The sequence below is a fragment of the Alexandromys fortis genome, unplaced genomic scaffold (assembly GCF_014885135.2).
Source record: "Alexandromys fortis isolate MF-2015 unplaced genomic scaffold, M_Fortis_MF-2015_v1.1 scaffold_16, whole genome shotgun sequence".
Classification (NCBI taxonomy): Eukaryota; Metazoa; Chordata; class Mammalia; order Rodentia; family Cricetidae; genus Alexandromys; species Alexandromys fortis.
The window spans coordinates 1,619,979-1,628,333 of NW_026067893.1; the positions used below are offsets into that span (position 1 = coordinate 1,619,979).

The window sequence follows — 8,355 nt, forward strand, 5'->3', positions numbered from 1 at the left end:
ACACACTTTTATAGGAAGGATATCCCAGGTAAGATCCCTCAAACACTCCTGCGAAGAAGCCCTGCCACAATTCCTTGTAGGAATGGCCACTACATGCTTTCTTGTGTGTGAAAGTGGCCTTGATCAACTTCTGCCTGACCTACCAAATCTGTAAGTCAGATTCATTTGGAAAGGCAATCAAGCAGGGAAAAGAACACTTTTGCTTGACAACAGAGCAGAAAAGAATGGGAGGAAAGTTGCAAGTGATCAGACCAGTTACAGAAGTCAGTAAGAATTTAGGGGCGTCACGGCCATTGCAGTACATTGAGCTCCGTACAGACAGCGCCGGGGCAAGCGAGAGCCAGTTGGGCAGTGGACGACTCTGTGCCTCACGGACGAAAGTCAACTACACATGGGCAAAGGAGATCCTAAGAAGCCGAGAGGCAAAATGTCCTCATATGCATTCTTTGTGCAAACTTGCTGGGAGGAACACAAGAAGAAGCACCCGGATGCTTCTGTCAGCTTCTCGGAGTTCTCCAAGAAGTGCTCAGAAAGGTAGAAGACCATGTCTGCTAAAGAAAAGAAAGGGGAAATCTGAAGACATGGCCGAGGCTGACAAGGCTCGTTATGAAAGAGAAATGAAAACCTACATCCCCCCCAAAGGGGAGACCAAAAAGCACCCAAGAGAACTCCTTCGGCCTTCTTCTTGTTCTGTTCTGAGTATTGCCCCCAAATCAAAGGAGAACACCCTGGTTTATTCATTGGTGATGTTGCAGAGAAACTGGGAAAGATATGAACAACACTGTTGCAGATGACAAGGAGCCCGTCGGAAAGAAGGCTGCCAAGCTGAAGGAGAAGTACGAACAGGATATTGCTGCTTACAGAGCTAAAGGAAAACCGGACGCAGTGAAAAAGGGGGTGGTCAGTGGAAAAGAGCAAGAAAAAGAAGAGGAAGATGAAGAGGATGAAGAGGAAGATGAAGAGGAAGACGAAGAGGAGGAGACGATGAATAAGTTGGTTCTAATGCAGTTTTTTCTTGTCTATAAAGCATTTAACCCCCTGTACACAACTCACTCATTTTAAAGAAAATTGAAATGTAAGGTTGTGTAAGATTTGTTTTTAAAATGTACAGTGTCTTTTTTTTTTTTTTTTTGTATAGTTAACACACTACCGAATGTGTCTTTAGATAGCCCTGTCCTGGTGGTATTTTCAATAGCCACTAACCTTGCCTGGTACAGTCTGGGGGTTGTAAATTGGCATGCAAATTAATACAGGTTCTTGTTGGTGCAGAGCACAAATTAGTCATATATGGGGACGGTAGGTATTTTTCCATTTTGTTTTTCATCTTCAGTTGTCTCTGATGCAGCTTATACGAAGATAATTGTTGTTATCTGAATACCACTCTGTAATTGCAAAAAAAAATGCAGCTGTTTTGTTGACATTCTGAATGCTTCTAAGTAAATACAATTTTTTTTTATTAAAAAAAAGAATTTAGGGGTAAAATGTAATGGCCCAGCCCAAACTGTCCTAGCCTCAGGGCATGGACAGAAGTGAACCTTCTTAGAGAGCAGTTGAAGAAATACACCGAAGTGAGTTAAGCCCTTGTCTGTTTAAAGAGGATTTGATTAGAGGTGTCTGAGAAAGGGAACAATCAAGTTGACTCTAAAAGTCTCAAAACTCAAGGATAATTTCTGTTTCTGAGCAGTAATGAGAGAGTCCACGGCCTTAAATGAAAGATAAGAAGTTTGGAACTGGGCTAGTGCCATAATTAAAGTGCAAAGCAGAAAGAATTTAGTGCTATTGTTAGACTTGAGATGTATTATTAGAAGCAGTTTTTCATTCCCACTAAGAAAGAGGAAACAATCAATCCTGTTCCCCTGCTGTTCCCAGGCAGAGGGGACCCACATCGTCTGTATCTCCATCCATAAAAGAATCTCCAACTGAAGGTGACAAACTTGGCCAGTTTGCCCAGAACTTTTTGATTTTACTGTTGAGGGTCTTACTCCCAGACATTGTCTCAGCCCAGAGCACACTGTAAAGCTGGGCACCCCCACCCAGGGCGCTCCTCCGGGAAGACTGTTTTCTGTTCCTATCTCTAGCCACAGAAACGGTCAGCAACTGCCAAGGGGCAGCTTCTCTTGTTGATAAACAAAATCGAGGAATAAGCTTGAAGCCTGATGTTGGCATTCCACACAGTCTTGTCAAGGGAAGGAAAGGATTCACGAAAAGGGGAACATGACCCACATTGTCAGAGGGTCCTCAGAACTCTGATGAAAGAGCTACAAAGGCGTTGCCAAGAACGAGTTCCTGGAGGTGGGGTGTCCTATTTTCATTTCTGTTGCTGTGAAAAATCACCCTGACAAAAAAATATTTCAGGGGAGGAAGGGTGGAGTTGGCTTAAAATTCCAAGTCACAGTCCATAATTTTGAGGAAATCAAGGCAGGGCAGGAAATGGTCCCATTGCATCCACAGGCAAGAGCTAAGAGAGGGAACTTGCTTACTTGCTTGCTGCTGCTCAGCTAGCCCAAGCTATACAGTTGTACAGCCCAGGGTCCCAAACCAGGGCATGAACTTCACACAATGGGCTAGACTTCTCACCTCTTCTCCATCCCATAGCATGCCCGCGGGCCAATCTCAGGTAGATAATCATTCGTGGAGACTCTCCTCGGTCTGGTGATTGTGGGTTTTGTCAGTTTAAAACTGGAAGCATATGAGGTATTGTTCAGACAGAAGTAGGACCTCTGTGGATGAAGGGATGAAGGAAGCTGCAATCAGAGTGACAAGAGAGGCTAAAGAGGAAGTTGGGGAGCTGAAGGTAGGAGGCTAGTGAGGATATTGTTGCATTTTCTAAGCATGCAGGAAGTGGTGAGTATGTGGAAGGAGAGGAGCTGGGCCTGCAGGAGCAAGTTCCACTGCATGAGCTTTTGCTTTATTTTGTTGTTTTGTCTGCTGTATTCTGGGGTGAGGGAGTGGGGGAGTATATGGGCCTGTTCTTGTATGTGCAGGTACAGGTATGTGTGCACACGTGTAAAGGCCAGAGGTACCACACTGGGACTGTAGACGTCAGAGGACGTGAAGGGGTCAGTTCTCTCCTTCCACCATGTGAGTTGAGGAGGCTGAACTCAGGGCCACCTGGTGAGCCATCTCCATCACTGGCCCTCTACCTTGTTCTTTGAGATAAGATCTTTTACAGTCCTGAAGTGGACCAAGTAGTCTAGGCTACCTGCCCAGTGAGCCCCAGGGAAGCACACTATCCACTAAACTTCTCTATATTTTTTGCAGTGATTATTGTGGCCACAAGTTGTCAGGGAAGGAAGGAACATGGGTCGGGTTAGCAGACAGGCCTTTTTCTTCCCTGAAATGGAGGCTTTGTCCTCCCTTGAGCATGGTGGGGAAGAAGGAGAAGGTGAGAGAGAGACTGGTCAAGATCTGAGGGCGGGCATTTTGTGGGAACTGGGAAGAGATGCTGACTACGATAATGGAGAAGGCGTGGGAGGGGGATGATGAGGGCTCTGTGTGTGTGTGTGTGTGTGTGTGTGTGTGTGTGTGTGTGTGTGTGTAAGGACCATTAGTGCACAGAAGCAGAGGGCAGAAGCCGGAATGATGTTTGACGTTTTGTCAGTGGGGGATGGAAGGAGATGTGTTGTTATATTGTTGCTTAAGCAACAACAGCAAACCTTTCAACATTACAAAGTTAGCAAAGTAGAACTGGACCCCTCCCTAACTCAGCTCACATCCTGTACCTTCTTTCACACTGGTCAGCCCCAACACTTACTCATTCTACCTTCTCCCCGGCATCCTGTCCCAATTTCCTTGGACTACATTGGATTTTCAACGTGGGAGGTTTTATTTTTTATTCTGGTAACTCCTCCACGCAACCGCCAAAGGGAATTCTATCTGCCCCAAAGCCTCCCATATTCCCCAGAGAGAATCCGTTTCTTGTCTTGGTTCCTATTAAACTAGAATGGCCCAACATTTTCTTCCTTTTTCTTTCCTTTTTGATTTTTCAAGACAGGGTTTCTCTTTGTAACAGAGCCTAGCTATTCTGGAACTGGATCTGTAGAAGAGGCTTGTCTCTAACTCACAGAGATCCACCTGCTTCTGTCCCGTGAGTGCTAGAATTAAAGGTGTCTACCTCTACACTGGACAACCCATCATTTTCTTAATCCCTCTTGGGAGAAATTGCCTCGCTCTGCATTGGCAAGCCCAGGAGCACAAAAGATTGATTCAGTGTGATCAATTTACGGATTCCCTCCCAACATTTAAGATTGGGCTAGAGGTGCACGCTGGCGGCACCAGGTACAGGACTCTAGATTTGGGTCCAGAGCTGATGCTTGCTCAGCTCCTTGCCTGAGTCCGGAGCGGGGACAGGAACAAAGAGCAGGCATCTCGACAAGAGAACAAGGTGAGGGTGAAGGATGTGAGAAACAATTCTGTCCAGTGAGAGTTCTGTGCAAGACCCGAAGGAACATCACACAGCTGATGTACCATGAACTACGCGGCAGTGGAGTTAGCCCTAGGCAGTTTCTGTTCTCTGCCCCTGGACTAGAAGGCTCTGTTCCCACAGTTTCTCCAGTGGCCTCTGCTGGAGCAGCGGCTGTCTTATCGTTAGTTATGTGGGTGTCTGCGTCTGCCTGGGCCTGAATCCCTGAGGGCAGGGACTCTGCTCTGCTCATTCCTTACAGGTATATGTTGAATCCTCAAAAAATTACTGTTGGATTTTTTATCTTCACAGTTCACAAAATGATTCAGTGTATCATTTCTTAGATATTCTAAACTTCTCGCTGCTTTGCCCTCAATTTTGCTATTGTATTGCTTTTCTGAGTTTGTGACAAATACCAGATATAAGAAATTTAAAAGGAGGATTAATTTTAGCTTATGGCTTCAGAGGTATTGATCCATCATGTCAGGGAGAGCTCGGCATATCAGAGACAAGCTCACATCCCAACAAACAGGAATCAGAAGATTTGGGGGTGTTCAAAACAAGGTTTCTCTGTACAGTTCTCGCTGTCCTGGAACTCTGTAGACCAGGTTGGCACTGAACTCAGAGATCCACCTGCTTCTGCCTCCCGGTGCTGGGATTAAAGGCGTGCTCCACTACCAACTAGCCAGGAGAATAATCTAGAAAGAGGCCCCTACTGGCCCTATTCCTCCAACCAGGTCTTACCTCCTGCTTTTCACTACCTTCCAATAATGTCATCATCTTATGAATCCATAAAGAGATGAAGCCAGAGTCCTCAGAACCTAAATCATTTCTGGAAATGTCCTTACAGACACTCTTAGAGGCACACTTCAGGCACTCTCTAGGTGTTTCTCAATCAATCTAGTTGGCAAGATTTGCATTATTTTACATAATTTTCATTAAATTGACTCTCATATGGTTCCAACCCTCCCCCACCCACCCCTGCCGCTGCCAGAATTCATAGGCTTTGAGTCTCCCCTATTTGGAGTTCAACATAAAGGATTCAGAGTACCGTGACATTAGAAAGCTCTGCCTCTCTCTCGGTTGGTGAGGTTGTGTCTTCTAATGGTCTTTACTTCCCAGGAAAGCTGCTGGGACAGCTTCCTTCCTTTAATTTTTGTTTTATTGGAAATAGATTTTTTCATATGCTATATCTTGATTATAGTTTCTTCTCCCTCTACTCCTCCCAGCTCCTCCCCACTTCACCTCCCCTCTGGGGATCCACTCCCTTTCTGTCTCCCGTTAGAAAAGAACAGGCTCCTATGAGATAACAACTAAACATGACAAAATAAAATATAGAAGATAAAGCAAAACCATCATACTGAAGTTGGACACGGTCACCCAATGTGAGGGAAAAAGCCTCTAGAGCAGGCACAAGAGTCAGACATGCGCTCCTTCTCACACTAAGGAGTCAGAGGACCTGGTGCTGACCTATGCAGACCCTGTGCTTGCTGCTTCAGTCTCTGTGAGCTCAAACGCACTTTGCTTAGTTGATTCAGAGGGCCTTGTTCTCCTGGTGTCCTCCATCACCTCTGGCTCGGATTCCCTGAGCTCTGAGGGTATTTGATGGAATCATCGTCCTACTTAAACTCTCCCCCCATGCAATGTCTGGCTGTGAGTTTCTGAATCTGACCTCATCTGCTGCCAGAGGAGGCTTCTATGATGATGACTAAAAAGGCACTGATCTATGAGTATAACAGAATATCATTAGAAATCAATTGATACTTAAAAAAAAAAAAAAAAAGACCAGTAGGGTTTGGTTTTGCCCTAAGTCTCTAGGCTATCTAGTCTCTTGCTCTTGGGTATGGGTTCCTTTTCATGGGGTGGACTGTAAGTCAAATCAGACATTGGTTGTTTACTCCCACAAGTTCTGTGCCAACACTGGGCACCTTAACTTCAGTGATGTCATCTGAGGCACATCAGTGGGTCATTCATGCATCTCCTTCACAATCACTCAGAATCTCAGATTTCCAGAGTCAAGGACAGTGATCTCCAGACTTCTGATCAATTATAAACCATCATTGTTATTAAGATGAGGGCTGGTGGATTTATATTCTCCTAAGAATAGCATTCAAAAGCACCAAGCTTCTATTAACACAGCAATATTTCATAAGATAAAGGGTATACCACACCCAAATTATGTGAGCACTACCAACTAAATAGCATATACATTTGACTATAAAATCATGTTTATTTATAAACTTAAAGACACATATTTTAAAACAAGAAAGCATTGAACATTGTGGCTGACACATCAATGCATTGTTGTGTTAGTTATTTCTATGGCCACCATCGCAACTCCTGACAAGGAAAGATTTTTGTCACTGTTTTAGAGGGTCACCATCCATCACGGTGGAGAGGGCATGGCTGAGAATGCAAGGTGGCTCAGTTCCTGATACCAGCAGTGAGTGACAGTGATGTTATGGTGACTGGCAGGAAGCACAGACACTAGACAGATATCAGGTCCAGTGACCTATTTCCATAAGTCAAGTCAATCTCCTAAAAACTCCTTCAAAATAATAGTCCACAAACCTGGTGATCCAGTATTCAAGACATGATCCTATGGCAGTCATTTCAGATTCAAACCATCACATCTGTATTGTCACTGCTAGTGGTTAGTAAATGTTAGCCTGTTTTCCCTGATTTTTTTCCCTTCTCTTTCCTCAAGGTTTCCTGATCTCCTGTAGAGCTCCTGTAGACTGTAGTGTGCCCTTCGAGGACAAGTTACTGGAGAATTGACTGACCACTAGACTGAAAAGACACAGGGTTCCAAGAGGTATCCTAGGGATTAAGGAAGATGTGGAGATGTAGTGAGATTGAAGACATTTCCATGGGGCTCACCAACCTTGCAAGCAAGGGGAGAGTACTGGGTGTAGGATCATTCCAGAGCCATGAGAGATCAAGAGAGTTGTTTGGCTCTGTTTCTATGCATGTGTGTGTGCTAAAGAGATGAATACTTTACATTGGTATTGATCTCTGTCTATTGATACAAATTTAAGGTAGATCTTGTTATATGTATATTTCTGCTCTTGATTAAGGTATTGTGATTGCACAGTTCATTTTAAAATTTAATGACTAATTAATAAATATAGGTTAATAGTCATCTATAATAGTCAAACTTTTAGACATGTTAGTTAGGTTTTCTAGATATATAGAGATATATTCCAGTTAGATAATTTTCAGATCTTTCAAAGACTACAGAATATGGCATTTAAAATGTTTTAATAACTTAGGACTTTTCATGGCATGAGACACACCTGCTCCTGGCAGCACCAATCTACTTCAAGAGGATGATGGGCATTGAAGAGACTCCTTATGGAGTTTGTTAGCCATTTGGGCAAGAAACTGCTTTTGCCTGAACTGCTTGACTGGACATGCAAGACCCACAAAAAAAAAAAATGACTGCTGAAGTTGCCTAAAGAAGATGAGACAAGTCCTTCAGGGTCCCTGCTTCATGAAAGAGTCTGCCAGGCATTCTGCAGGACACAGAAGAAAGTGACTGACAAACTGCCAATATAGGTGGAACTGTCTTTGAAATTTCCTGCTTCGTGGAAAAGTCTGCTTGATACTATGGGCCTGTAGGCTAAAGATAGATGCCCCAATGGTACAGAAGCGACTGTCCAGGCAGCGAGATGTCTCTGTCATTTCTAGAGTTTTGGAAGTTTACTTAGGTAATATTATATTCTTCTGGGGTCTTTGATGGAGTTGAAGGATAGTTATAGTTTTACTTAGTTATGATAAAAATAGATATAAATATTGTAACTGTAATTCTTGCTTGATACCTGTTTTGTTATATGTAATTTTTCTGTGTTAATGTTAAAACCTTTTTATTTAAACAGAAAAGGGGAAATGGTGTGGGAAAGAAACTGCTTTCAGCAAGTGGCTTAACAGAATATAGCCAGGCTGGAGATTAT

The 8,355-nt window shown here is 43.7% G+C and overlaps 1 pseudogene; it reads left to right on the forward strand.

Annotated features, from left to right (window-relative positions):
* The first annotated feature begins 391 nt into the window (after positions 1-391).
* The window catches only part of LOC126503959 (high mobility group protein B1-like), a 9,685-nt pseudogene continuing 1,721 nt past the window's right edge, over positions 392-8,355 (forward strand).